This window comes from Mus caroli, unplaced genomic scaffold, assembly GCF_978045245.1.
Source record: "Mus caroli unplaced genomic scaffold, Mus_caroli_1 scaffold_8, whole genome shotgun sequence".
Taxonomy (NCBI): domain Eukaryota; kingdom Metazoa; phylum Chordata; class Mammalia; order Rodentia; family Muridae; genus Mus; species Mus caroli.
Window position 1 is genome coordinate 108,017,049 of NW_028227263.1, and position 13,820 is coordinate 108,030,868.

At 40.5% G+C, this 13,820-nt stretch overlaps 1 pseudogene; it reads left to right on the plus strand.

Moving 5' to 3' along the window:
• Positions 1–462: 462 nt before the first annotated feature.
• The window catches only part of LOC147003313 (uncharacterized), a 169,623-nt pseudogene continuing 156,265 nt past the window's right edge, over positions 463–13,820 (plus strand).

Genomic DNA, 13,820 nt, shown 5'->3' on the forward strand with positions numbered 1-13,820 from the left:
TTATATGCCCCAGTACAGGGGAATGCCAGGGCCAAGGGGTGGGTGTGGGTGGGTGGGGGACTGGGGGGGGAGTGTATTGGGGACTTTTTGGATAACATTGGAAATGTAATTGAGGAAAATACCTAATTAAAAAAAAAAAGAATGGGAATGGGTGGGTAGGGAAGTGGGGGGGGGGAAAGGTATGGGGGACTTTGGGATAGCATTGGAAATGTAATTGAGGAAAATACGTAATAAAAAAATATTAAAAATTAAAAAAAAAAACAAAAACAAAAACAAAAAAAACAAAAGGGTGATATGTATCAGGAATGGCAAGACTGCCTCTATGTAAATGCTGGGGTCCATGCAGCTGCAAAAGCCATCTCCTGCAGGAGGACCTAATTGAGAACTGCCTGTGGCACCAGCATTCCTGCAGGAGGACCCAATTAAGGACTACCTGAGAGAGTAAACACTGCTAGTACAAAAATGTCAGGCAATCAGGTACTGCTGTTTTGAACTAATACTTTCTTGGGACCAAATGGGCATGGGTGGAGGGTACTAAAGGAGCTTACAGCAGTGCTCAGATGAGCTTGGTGCAGCATTTCTCATCTTCTCCTGGAGTCTGTGTTGTTGGATCTGTGCCAATTGCCCCCAACCCCCAAGAGCAGTTAGAGTTAGATGGAGAGCTTTCCAGGGCACAGGCTACAAAGAAAGACATTAAAGGGTTATTAGAATTCAAGGAAGAAAAAATGAAGACATACCATCCCCAAACTTGTGGTAGACAATTCAAACCAGTAAAACCAAAAGAGGAAAATCTCTCTCTCTTTCTCTCTCTCTCTCTCTCTCTCTCTCTCTCTCTCTCTCTCTCACACACACACACACACACACACACAGAGAGAGAGAGAGAGAGAGAGAGAGAGAGAGAGAGAGAGAGAGAGAGAGAGACAGAGAGAGACAGAGAGAGACAGAGAGAGTGACAGAGACACACAGAGAGTGACAGGGAAAGAGATAGACACTACAACAACCAGCACCAAAATAACATGAAGAAGCAATCATTGATTATTAATATCCCTCAACATCAATGGAACTGATTCCCCCATAGAAAGAAACAGGCTAACAGAGTGGATGCATAGACAGGATCCACCATTCTGTTGTATAAAAGAAACAGGCCTTAGCAACAAAGATGGACATTACCTCAGTGTAAAGGGTTGGAAAAAATTTTTCAATCAAACAGACCCAAGAAATGATCTGGAGAGCCATTCTAGCATCTGATAAAGTAGATTTTCAATCAAAATTAATCAAAAGATGCAGGGAAGGATGCTTCATACTCATCGAAAAAATCCATTTCTGAAAATACATGCCCCAAATGTAAGGGCATTTACAGTCATAAAGGAAACATTGCTAAAGCTTAAATCACACCACCACACAATAATAGTGAGGGACTTCCACACCCCACTCTTAACAATTAAAAGGTTATCAGGAAAACAAAGTCAACAGAGAATAATGAAGCTAAAAATTTATGAATCATGTGGACATAACAGATATTTATAGAACATTTTACCCCAGTACAAAACAATGTACCTTATTCTCAGCACCTCATGGATCCTTCTCCAAAACTGACAACATAGTTAGTCATAAAGCAAACCTTTGTCAACAGATAAAGAATATTGAAATAATCCCTTATATCATATTAGATCACCATGGATTTAAGGTGGATTTCAACAAGAAAAGAAACAACAGACAGCCTAAAAAATGGAAACTGAACAACTTTCTACTCAGTGACCACTGGGACAGGAATGACAACTTAAGGAGAAGTAAGATTCTGGAAGCAGGGCCTAGAACAGAAAACACAGGAAATTATAGAGCAGCATGAACAACAGAAAGAGAAATGCAAGACTTGGCAACATGGCCTAGAAGAAACACTAGAGTTGAAGACACGGAAAATTATGGATCAGAATAAGAGACCGAAAGATGAAGATGAAGATGGGAGACAGGAGCTGGAAAAGATGCTAGAACCAAAGATACAATAGTTCACAGATCAGACTGAGAAGCAAAGGGAAGATAATGAGGATTGGAGGCAAGACTTGGAGAACAACCTTTTAAAATTAATCAATCAAAATAAAGTGGACAGCAGAGTATCAGAATTGCAATATTAAGAAAAAATCGAAATGTGGAGGCAGAACCTTGAACAAAGAATAACGGAGCTCAAGGAACTTGAGGAGACAAAAGGAGAGCTATGAAGCATGGGCACAGACCTTAAGGAAGGAATTTAAAATTTCAATTAAGGAAAATACTCAGGTGGAAACAGAAGATAAAATTAGAGAAAGCCAACCAAAGGCTGTTAGAAAGCAAACTTTAGTCTATCCAGTTCATGTACAACAACAACCTCCAGATGATCAGCCACAGGGTTATCAGGAATTTGAATGGCAACCTGTGGGTGTGTTAGAACTGAGGACATTTAAGGAAAGTGTCACTAATTTTGGAATGCATTTGCCATCTGTAAAACAAACCCTGACTTCTTTTGCTATTAAAAATACTATAATCACCCAAGACTGGAAAGATATGGCAAGAGCAATACTAGAAACTGCCACACATTTACAATGGTTCTCATGGTGGAGAGAAGAGGTGAGGAAGGTAGCATGACAAAATAGAGAGATTTCCACAGACCAGCTACTCGGTGAAGGTCGCTTTGTGGAGGCAGAGGTGCAGGCTGAAATGATGAAGAAACTCTGGCATTGTGTCTGTTGTCAGCCTTAAAGGCCAGGGACAGAGTCACAGAATCTGGGAAAAGACTTGATTCATTTACTCAAGTCTTGCAAGGTCCAAAAGAAACCTTCCCTGACTTTTTATGAGGACTAGCCTCAGCTGTGGAAAGGAATGTATCAGATTCAGCAGCAAGAAAGGCAATAACCATATCTATAGCCTCTGAAGATGCAAATGGTGAAAGCAAGGAAGGAATCAGACCACTGAGGGCAAGGTCAGCATCAATAGACCAGTGGGTTAGATATACAGCTGATACTGGATCTTGCTCTCCTGATATGACAGTAATAGGAGAAGCTGCCACTAGACACCTAGAGGTGACCCAAGATCTCAAATGTTTTAATTGTGGTGAGCACGGTCATCTCAGAAATAACTGCAGGAAAAACCAAAGTAATTCCAAAAGGGGGCCAGGCCTTCTGGAATATGTCAAACATATGGTAAAGGCCAATGTCTGACCAGGGAATGTAGAGCAACAACAGGCAAAAGGCGACAAAAAAAAAAAAAAAACCAAAAACCCAAAGATAGATTACAGAGTGCTTCATTATCCTTAAAAATTTTAAGTGCTAATGAACAAAACCACAGCTGCTGACATTGCATTGTGGGAAAAAAAAAACCACCGAACTAAACCAGACTGTTTAAATTAAGGATATTATGGTATCAGAATGGAAAATGGAAAATTGTTACACTAGGGGGTGGGTTATTCCTATTTTTCCACAGGAAAAGAAAAGCTATGAGTTCCTTCCAAGTTAATAAAAATCAGACATGACAAAAAGAGACCTCCTGAAGACCTCAGTGATGGAGAAGAAAAGGGAGACTAAGACAAACAACAATCAACAAAATCACAACAATATATGTGGTGATATTTATGTCTCTGTATACGGAGACAGCTCTGGAACTAAGTCTGGCTAAGACTAAAATGTCTATACACAGACATTAACGCTTATTGGGTACAAATTTCTCATGACTTGTTCTTACATACCATACTTTGAGATAGCATATATACAAAGTTATATTGCAGTTTATATTATGTGATCAAACTAACCTGAAGAAAGGCAGTCATCTTTATTGATCATCATTAACCAATCTGTCTGTGCACCCTGCACACTCCATGTGAATGTCTTTACAGAACTATATGTTGATTGTAAGTTTTGTATACTCAGGATGAAAGAAGAGAAAGACAGCCCTGCAAAGATTCACTCTCCTGGATGCTGAGATTCTGGGACCTTCCATTCTCTCTTCGTGTTTGATTCTACCTCAACCACATCAAAGCTGCTTCTTTTAAAGACTTGCTTCCAGAACTTTTCTAAAGCAGCTAGCTTGCCTATCCAGCCTTTCAAAATGTCATAGTCAGGATGCCAGCTAAGCAATGAACTTTCTCAGCACAGAGAAAGTGGAAGACAAATGATGCCAGCTCTCCTTTGACAAAGCCAACTTTCCTATTTCCCTTTGAGCCCCCAGAAAAAGATTCTTCTTCCCAATTCAGCTGGAAGCAGACAGAAGAAGATTGAAGTCCCAGTTCCTCATGTTGTGGTGCATGGTTCTGCTTATTTTATGAATTATAGATATGTTGTCCTTTTAAGTGGTACTTTATAAATGTAGATTTGGACAGGGAGGGAACTAGAGAGCTTAAAATCAGGGATTTCTACCTTTCCTTTCCTCTTCTTTATCCTTCCTTCTCAGGTAAAGAGGAAGTGGATATAAGAGAAAAGAGGAATACAGTAATGTCATAGTTAGAGAAATAGAAAAATAGTGATAGGTTATCAAATTTACTCTTAAAACATTACATACCTATATCTTACATTGGTAGAAATCTTTATAATTGATAGAAAGTTTATAATCTCTTTCCACTAGTATAGAATTTATTTGACACAAATAAGGTTTTCAATATTATTAATTTATTGACATAAAAATTGGGATTAATATTGTTACTCTCATGTAGGCATTGTGCTGTAAAACACATACCTGGGTAATATAGTAGTATAGTGATAGATCTGCCCAATCTATGTGTACAGCTTGAACTCATATTAATCAAGTAGTGTTTTATTGCACGGGCTGATTGTGTTTGAAGATTTACCAAAACATTCCTCAATGAGGTCAGCCCACAGCAAGACAATTCAGTTATCCTAAAGAACCTACTGAAAACCCGGATTGTGGTTCACATCTTTAATCCCAGCACTCAAAAGTTAGAGGCAGACATAACTCTTGGAGGTCAAGAGCAGCCTAGTCTACATAATGAGTTCCAGGACATCCAGAGGTACAGAGCCCCTGTCCTGGAAAAGAAAATTTATGAAAGTGTTACTGTATAGAGCACAGGGTGAAGATAGCCTTCAAGAGTAATTTTCATAGGTTGAAAGGTTCAGGATTGTAATTGAAAAACTGATGTTGAGTTGATGTGTGTGTCAAGGTCTTTACTGTTGACAATTCCAAGTATTAAACTATGGTGCCACCTCTGGAGCATGTGGGTGTACATGTGTTCGGGCCTGCAATTTCTACTGACAACGTATCTGCTTATTCAATGTGGGAAAGGGGTTACCTAGAAAAAATGCCCAGTGTTGAGCTGGGGCAAGTACCACAGTAGAACTGTTGAACAGTAAGTGGTAAACCTGGGATCTATCCCCTCCATTGTGGAACATAACAACACATAGGGAGGGATTTAAGGTTGGGTGATAGTCTCTTGATTTTCTTGTGGCTTCAGGAAACACTATTAAGTCGAAGAATGGGGCCAGCAAAATGGATCAGTGAGTCAAGGAGCTGGCTCTAAAGCCTGACAACCTGAGTTCAGTATTCTAAACTCACATAATTTCCATGATGTAGCTACTGTTGTCTTCTGACCTCCACATACATGGCATGTTGAACACACACACGTGCATACACACAAACAAAACAAATATTCAACCAACCTGAGGAATGCTTGCATCACGAGTCCATGTTCTTCTCCACCCGAGACCTCTAGCTCCACTTACCAGGCCTATCTACTGAGGCTAGGATTGCATCAAGTGCAAAGCAGCTCCAGGAAGTTCATACTCTTGAGCTTGTACTTTTGAGGACATTAGGAAAGTAGGGTATCTTCTGTCAAGCAGTGTTGTCTCTGAGTACTCCAAGCCAACCTATGGAGCAAGCACAGAATATCCAGACCATCATACAAAGTAACCCAGAGTCTAAAATATCTTGAAAAACCTTTATATTTCATACCAATTTCCAGCTTTAAGGTTTCAGATTAGGATTGTCCAATCAAAAAATCCATGCTGATATTCCAAGCATCTAGAAAACTCCAAAGTGTGAGACTCTTCTTGTTCCATACATTCTGAATGAGAAATACTCACATGCTGTTGTTCTCAAGCTGTTACACACAAGGCTTTCTTGAATGAAGCACAAAAAGGCCTCTCTCTCTCTCTCTCTCTCTCTCTCTCTCTCTCTCTCTCTCTCTCACTCACACACACACACACACACACACACACACACACACACACACACACACACAGAGAGAGAGAGAGAGAGAGAGAGAGAGAGAGAGAGAAACACACATACATACATACAACCATTCAAAAGAAACAGAATGGGGTATGGTGGTGATGATCTATTGCCTGTCACTAGGCAGGCTGAGGCACGAGTGAGTATGCATCTGTGTATATCCATATTTCATATAACCAGTGAAATAAAAGAGGAGTAAAACTTACTAGATTATAATTCTCATGATAACAAGGCATTCTGATTATTATTGCATGCTTGGAGATAATTTCTTTTAAATCCTGATTTTTTTTAAAGTCTTGACTAGGAATCCAGAAGAAATGGATTGTTCTTGTCCAAAAGTGAAAAGTGGGCTACTGAAAGTAATGCAGACTGTCAATAGTGACATTAGGAGTCATTAGATAAATGGACCTCACTCACTTATGGAACACATGGTTTGAATCTGCAATGTCTCCAAGAGGCTGCTGTTTTGAACAATTGTTCCCTAGCTGGTGATGCTATTTGGGAATACTATGGACACTTAGGAAGTGTCCTCCCTGACAGAAGTTGATAATTAGGAGTAGCCTTTAAGGTTATAGTCCAGACATGGTTCTCCCCATTCTGTTTTTCCTGGTCAGCCATGATATGAGCACCCACTGCCACACCCCAAGCTACCACCAACTCAACTCAGAGGTGCCTGCCTGCTGCTATACACTGCAGATCTCTGAACACCAGCCAAAATATTCCTTTCCTCACTTGTCTCTGCCAGGTATGGTGTCTCAGCAGTAAAAACTAAGTGGCTAGCAAAAAGCTTCAGTGGGTGGGCGTGCTAGTTTTGTATAAACTTGAAGCAAGCTGAAGTCATCTGAGAGCAGGGAGTCTCAATTGAGTAAATGCCTCCAGAAGATCCAACTGAAGGAAAACCTGCAGGGCATTTTCTTAGTTAGTGATTGATATGGGAGGGCCCAGTCCATTATAGATGGTCCAGTCCTTGGGCAGGTGGACCTAGGGTCTATAAGAAAACAGGCTGAACTTGGCTGGAGAGAATGCTCAGCAGTTGAGAGCACTGGCTGCTCTTCCAGAGGTCCTGACCTAAGATCTCAGCCATATGGTGGCCCACAACAATCTGTAATTGGATCTGATGCCCTCTTCTGGTGTGTCTGAAGAGACTGACAGTGTACCTAACATACATAAAATGAACAAATCTTTTGTTAAAAAAAGCACTCAAATATAAAAAATATATATAAATAAAACTTTAATAAGAATAGAAAGTAGGCTAAGAAAGCAGTGGTCTCTGCATCAGCTCTTGCCTCCAGATTCCTTCCCTGTTTTCAGACCATGCATTGACTCCTTGCATGAACTGTGACTCAGGATACTTAAGAGTAATAAATCCCTTTTTCGGGCTGGTGAGATAGCTCAGCGGATAGGAGCACTTGACCACTCTTCCGAAGGTCCTGAGTTCAAATCCCAGCAACCACATGGTGGCTCACAACCACCCATAATGAGATCTGATGCCCTTTTCTGGCACATCTGAAGACAGCTGCAGTGTACTTATGTATAATATTAAATAAATCTTAAAAAAAAAGAAAGAAATACCTTTCTCCCTATGTCGTGTTTGGTCATGGTGTTTCATCACAGCACAGAAACCCTAACTAAAACAGTGGGTAAATGCACTTGCCCCGAGGCCTGATGACAAGGGTTCAGTATCAGGGACACACATAGTAAAGGGAGAGAACTTGCACAAATGTAGCAACATGTTAGATCTAGAAGCATACTGCTAGTGACTGGAGTAGGCATGCATGTGTGAATGCCGGCACACACATGCTACAGCATGAGTCTGGAGGTCTCAGTTCAACTGTCTAAAGTCAGCCCTTCTCTGTCACAGTGGAACTAGGTGATGAAATTCAGGTGGTCAAATTTGGGTGGCAAACACCATTACCTGCTGAGCCATCTCACCAAATGCTACTTCAAGTTTTCCCTAGATAAGTTGCTAGACATAGGTGGAGTCACCACTGTGTCATTGTTATTCAAATTATCAAAGAACTTTCAGATTCACTTATAGAAAAATACATGCACTTCATGATGTGAAGTTTACTGTTGATTGCTATAAAAAAATTAAGGTGTAATTGTCCTCAAAAAGTTTTTTAAATAAGCAAAACAAAATTATTTCCCCACCCATTTGTAAAAGCTTTTAATGTATTTGCATATTTTTCTATTCAAATTTGAGATCCTTTACTAATATTTTTATAATCATCCTATAAATTGTGACTACCTAACCTGTAATGGGACCCCACACCTCACCTGAGAATATTCTTTAAAACATTGTTTCCTTACCTGCCTGATTTTATAATTGGTTTGCTTGGTTTATTAGTGTCTACTTTCTTGAGTTCTTTACATATTTTAGATATATATATAAAGGAGATATATAGATATATAGATATATTCCTCTCTCATATATTGGGTTGGTAAAGATCTTTTCCCTTTCTGTAGGCTTCTCAACAAAGAAATCTCCAATGGCCAAGAAGCACTTAAAGAAACTTTCAGTGTCCTTAGTCATCAGCTGCAAATCAAAACCATTCTGACTCGAGTGACAACACATGCTCTCAAGGATGTAGAACAAGGGGAACACTCATTCATTGCTGGTGAGAGTGAAAACTAGTACAAACACTAGGGAAAACAATTTGTTGGTTTCTCAGTAAATTGGGAATAGTTCTAACCTCAAGACCCAACTTTACTACTCCTGGGCACATACCAAAACGATGCTCCACTCTATCACACGGACACTTGCTCACCTATGCTCATAGCAACTTAACTCATACAACCAGACATGGGGAACGACCTAGATGTCCCTCAAATGAAGAATGAATAAAGAAAATGTGGTACACTTACACAATGAAATACTACTCAGCTATTAAAAACAAAGACATCATGAAAGTTGCAGGTAAATGGATAGAACTGGGAACTACCATCCTGAATGAGGTAACCCAGAGACAGAATGATATACATGGTATGTACTCACTTCTAAGTAAATATTAGCCACAAAGTACAGGATAATCGTGCTAAAATTCACAGAACCAGAGAAACTTGGAAATAAGAAGGACCCAAGGGAGGATGTGGAATCTCACTCAAAAGTGGAATTAAAATAGGATTCAGATGTGGATGGAGGGAGGAGATTGGGTAGGAGGGGAGTGTGCAGGGGAATAGGGATGGGGATAAGATATGGGAATGGAGAGGGAGAGGGCCAGGAGAGAGAACAGATATTGATGAGGGACATCTGTGGGACTATCTGGAGACATGGGAAAAGAGAGACTCCAGGGAGTCTATGAGGTTGACTCTAGCTGAGACTCCTATTAGTTAGTTATAGGGAGACTGAAGTGCCCACATCCCATAGACAGGCAGGACTTCCAGTGGAGAGTGGGGGACTCCAATACAATCACAAAACCTTGAACCCAAAATTGTACTACCTACAAGATGTGCAGGGATAAAGATGGAGAAGAGAATGAGGGAATGGCCAACCATTGGCTGGCTCAACCTGAGACCCATTCCATGTGAGAAAGTCAACCCCCAACATCATTAATGATACTCTGCTATGCTTGTGGACGGGAACCTAGCATAACTGCTTCGTAAGAGACTTCATACATCAGTGGATGAAAACAGATGTAGAAACCCATAGTCAAACATCAGGCAGAGCTTAGGGAGTCTTGTGGAGAAGTTGTGAATGGGCTTGAGCAAGATAGAGGGGTCAAGGACACCACAAAAATACCAACAGAGTTAACTAACCTGGGCCCACGGGGACTGACAGAGACTAAACCAACAAAAGAACACACAGGGGCTGGACGTAGGCCCCCTACAAAATTGTAGCAGTTGTGTAGCTTGGTCTTCATGTGGGTCCCCTAGCAATTGGTGTGGAGACTGTCTCTGACTCTGTTGCCTGCCACTGGAATCCCCCCCCCCACCACCACCCGTTCCTTAGCTGGACTGCCTGGCTGGGCCTTAGTGGGAGGGAATACACTTGGTCCTGCTGTGGCTTGATGTCCCAGGGCAGGCAGGGTAAGAGGGTGGGGAGGGGCTTTGCCTCTGCTGAGAGGAAGACAGGGTGATGGGAGAGGGATATATGAGGGTGGGACTGGTAAAGGAGAGGGGGAGCAGCAGACAGGATGTAAAGTGAATAACTAAATAAATGAAAAAAGTGATATGACTAAAAAAGAAACAGATTCTGGGAGCTAGGGAGATGGCTCAGGTATCAAGAGCGCCTGTTGCATTTCCAAAGGTTCCAGCTCCCACACTAGGTGGCTCCTAACTACCAATAACTTCAGGCTCAATGAAGTTCTCTTTTGACGTCTATGGATAATTCATTACACACAGAGGTTGGGGGGGGAGGGGAAGAAAGGGAGAGGTACTGTTAAAGAAATCTAATATATATATGTGTGTATATATATACACATATACATATATATGTGTATATATATATATTCTTGGGGCTGGAAGGACTCACTGTGGAAGAGCACCTGCTACTGCTACTCTTCCAGAGGACCTGTGTTCTATCTCCCACCACCCACATGGCAGTTCACATCTGCCTGTAACTCCCCTTCCAGGGCTTCTTGACACCTCACATTGATATAACTGCAGGCAAAACACCAATGAACATAAACTAAAAATTTAAAATATAGAGATTCTGGGCACCCTTCTGCTAGGTAACTCTGATTTTTGAAACCCTTTACTTGTCTGCTTATTCAGACAAGGTCTCTATGTGTATGCTAAGAAGGCCTCAACCTCTCTATCCTCTGGCCCCAGCTTGCTGACTGTGCACTCTTGTGATGAACATAATTGACCAAATAAGTCAGTACACACCTCAATTGCTCAGTCTATCACTGTCAACTACATCCTTCAGTACTTTACTATCATAAACAACAATCACAAAAACTCTCGTAGGCATCTTTTTTCATGTGGTTTTCTGAGGATGACAAAGTTAGAATCTCTCCTTCTTAAAAAGAAAAAAACTAGTAAGCATGCCATCTGTGGTGTCACTGTTACTCTGAGAAAACAAAACACAAAAAACAAAAAACAATAAAACCCCACACCCTACTGTAATCTGAGAATCACAGGGAACACTGGCATATACCCAAAGCTATGCTAGATATTTGAAATGTTCAAAGTCCTTAGTCATCAGGGAAATATTAATCAAATGACCCTGAGATTCTACATTACACCACATGTCCCTCAACTGAAGAATGGATACAGAAAATGTGGTTTATTTATACAATGGAATACCACTAAACCAATAAGAACAAGGACATCATGAATTTTGCTGACAAATGGAACTAGAAAATATTGTGAATGAGGTAACCCAGACCCAAAAGGACATCCACTCACTTATAAATGGATATGACCCATAAATACAGGATACCTCCATTACAGTCCACAGATTCAAAAATAGATAAACTGTAGTCTCCCGTCCCCCAGCCTGAAACCTGCTTGCTCAGGGGTGGAACTTCCTGCTCATTCATTCTGCCACGCCCACTGCTGGACCGTGCCTGTTTGCTGTTTGGAGCCACACACATGCTCACCCTGCTACTGGACCCCGAGATTATTTGGCTGGAATTGGGTACCCTCCCCCTTCCTTCATAACTGAGTGCCGGAACAAGTAAAATTGAGCTTTGATCAGAGTGATTTTGACTTGGCTCCGTTCTTTCTTCCACCCCGTCAAGTTCCTCTCTTGCAGCCCGAGTTGCCATCTCAGTTGAACAGTTCTTTGCGAGCTGCTGGTCGGTTGCAACAATAAACAAGGAGGAAGGCTCGATCGAGTAAGGATGCTGAAAATTCTCTTAGGAAAGATATAGAGAACTGGGTAGGAGAGGTAAGGAGAATGAGACCTGTGTGGGGTTCAAGGTCCAAAACTGACCATATCACAAAGCAAGCCTCATTAGATACAAGACATTTGAAACAACTCCTTGCATCTTATATGATCACCATTAATTAAAACTGAACTTCAACAATAGAGAAAAGAGAAAGCCTACGAACTCTTGAAAACCAAACAATTGGCTACTCAATGAATGACTACTGGGCCAGAAAGGAAGAAAGAAACAAATTAAAGACTTTCTAATATTGGATGAAAATGAAGGCACAACATATGTACTGGAAACAATGAAAGCACTGCTAAGAGGAAAGATCATAGTGTGAGTGCATTCATAAAGAAACTAGAAAGATCTTTGCCAGAAAGGATTCAAAAGAGAAAGAATTTCAGACCAATTTCCCTTATAAACATTGATGCAAAAATACTCAATAAACTCTTGAAAACCAAATCAACTAGTATATCAAAAACATAATTCACCTAAAAGAAGACAGCCACAAGAACAGAATGCCAACTTTAACAACAAAAATAACAGGAAACAACAATTACTTTTCCTTAATATCTCTTAATATCAATGGACTCAACTCCCCGATAAAAAGACATAGACTAACAAACTGGCTACACAAACAAGACCCAACATTTTGCTGCTTACAGGAAACTCATCTCAGAGAAAAAGATAGACACTACCTCAGAATGAAAGGCTGGAAAACCATCTTCCAAGCAAATGGTATGAAGAAACAAGCTGGAGTAGCCATTCTAATATCTGATAAGATTGACTTCCAACCCAAAGTCATTAAAAAAGACAGGGAGGGACACTTCATACTCATCAAAGGTAAAATCCTCCAAGAGGAACTATCAATCTTGAATATCTATGCTCCAAATACAAAGGCAGCCACATTCATTAAAGAAACTTTAGTAAATCTCAAAGCACACATTGCACCTCATACAATAATAGTGGGAGACTTCAACACACCACTTTCACTAATGGACAGATCATGGAAACAGAAACTAAACAGGGACACAGTGAAACTAACAGAAATTATGAATCAAATGGATCTGGCAGATATCTACAGAACATTCTATCCTAAAACAAAAGGATATACCTTCTTCTCAGCACCTCATGGTACCTTCTCCAAAATTGACCACATAATTGGTCACAAAACAGGCCTCAACAGATACAAAAATATTGAAATTGTCCCATGCATTCTATCAGATCACCATGGACTAAGGCTGATCTTCAATAACAAAATAAATAATAGAAAGCCAACCTACACGTGGAAACTGAACAACACTCTTCTCAATGATACCTTGGTCAAGGAAGGAATAAAGAAAGAAATTAAGGACTTTTTAGAGTTCAATGAAAATGAAGCCACAACATACCCAAACTTATGGGACGCAATGAAAGCATTTCTAAGAGGAAAACTCATAGCTCTGAGTGCCTCCAAAAGGAAACTAGAGAGAGCACACATTAGCAGCTTGACAACATACCTAAAAGCACTAGAACAAAAGGAAGCAAATTCACCCAAGAGGAGTAGACAGCAGGAAATAATCAAAGTCAGGGGCGAAATCAACCAAGTGGAAACAAGAAGAACTATTCAAAGAATCAACCAATCAAGGAGCTGGTTCTTTGAGAAAATCAACAAGATAGATAAACCCTTAGCCAGACTCACTAGAGGGCACAGGGAAAGCATCCTAATTAACAAAATCAGAAATGAAAAAGGAGACATAACAACAGATCCTGAAGACATCCAAAACACCATCAGATTCTTCTACCAAAGGCTATACT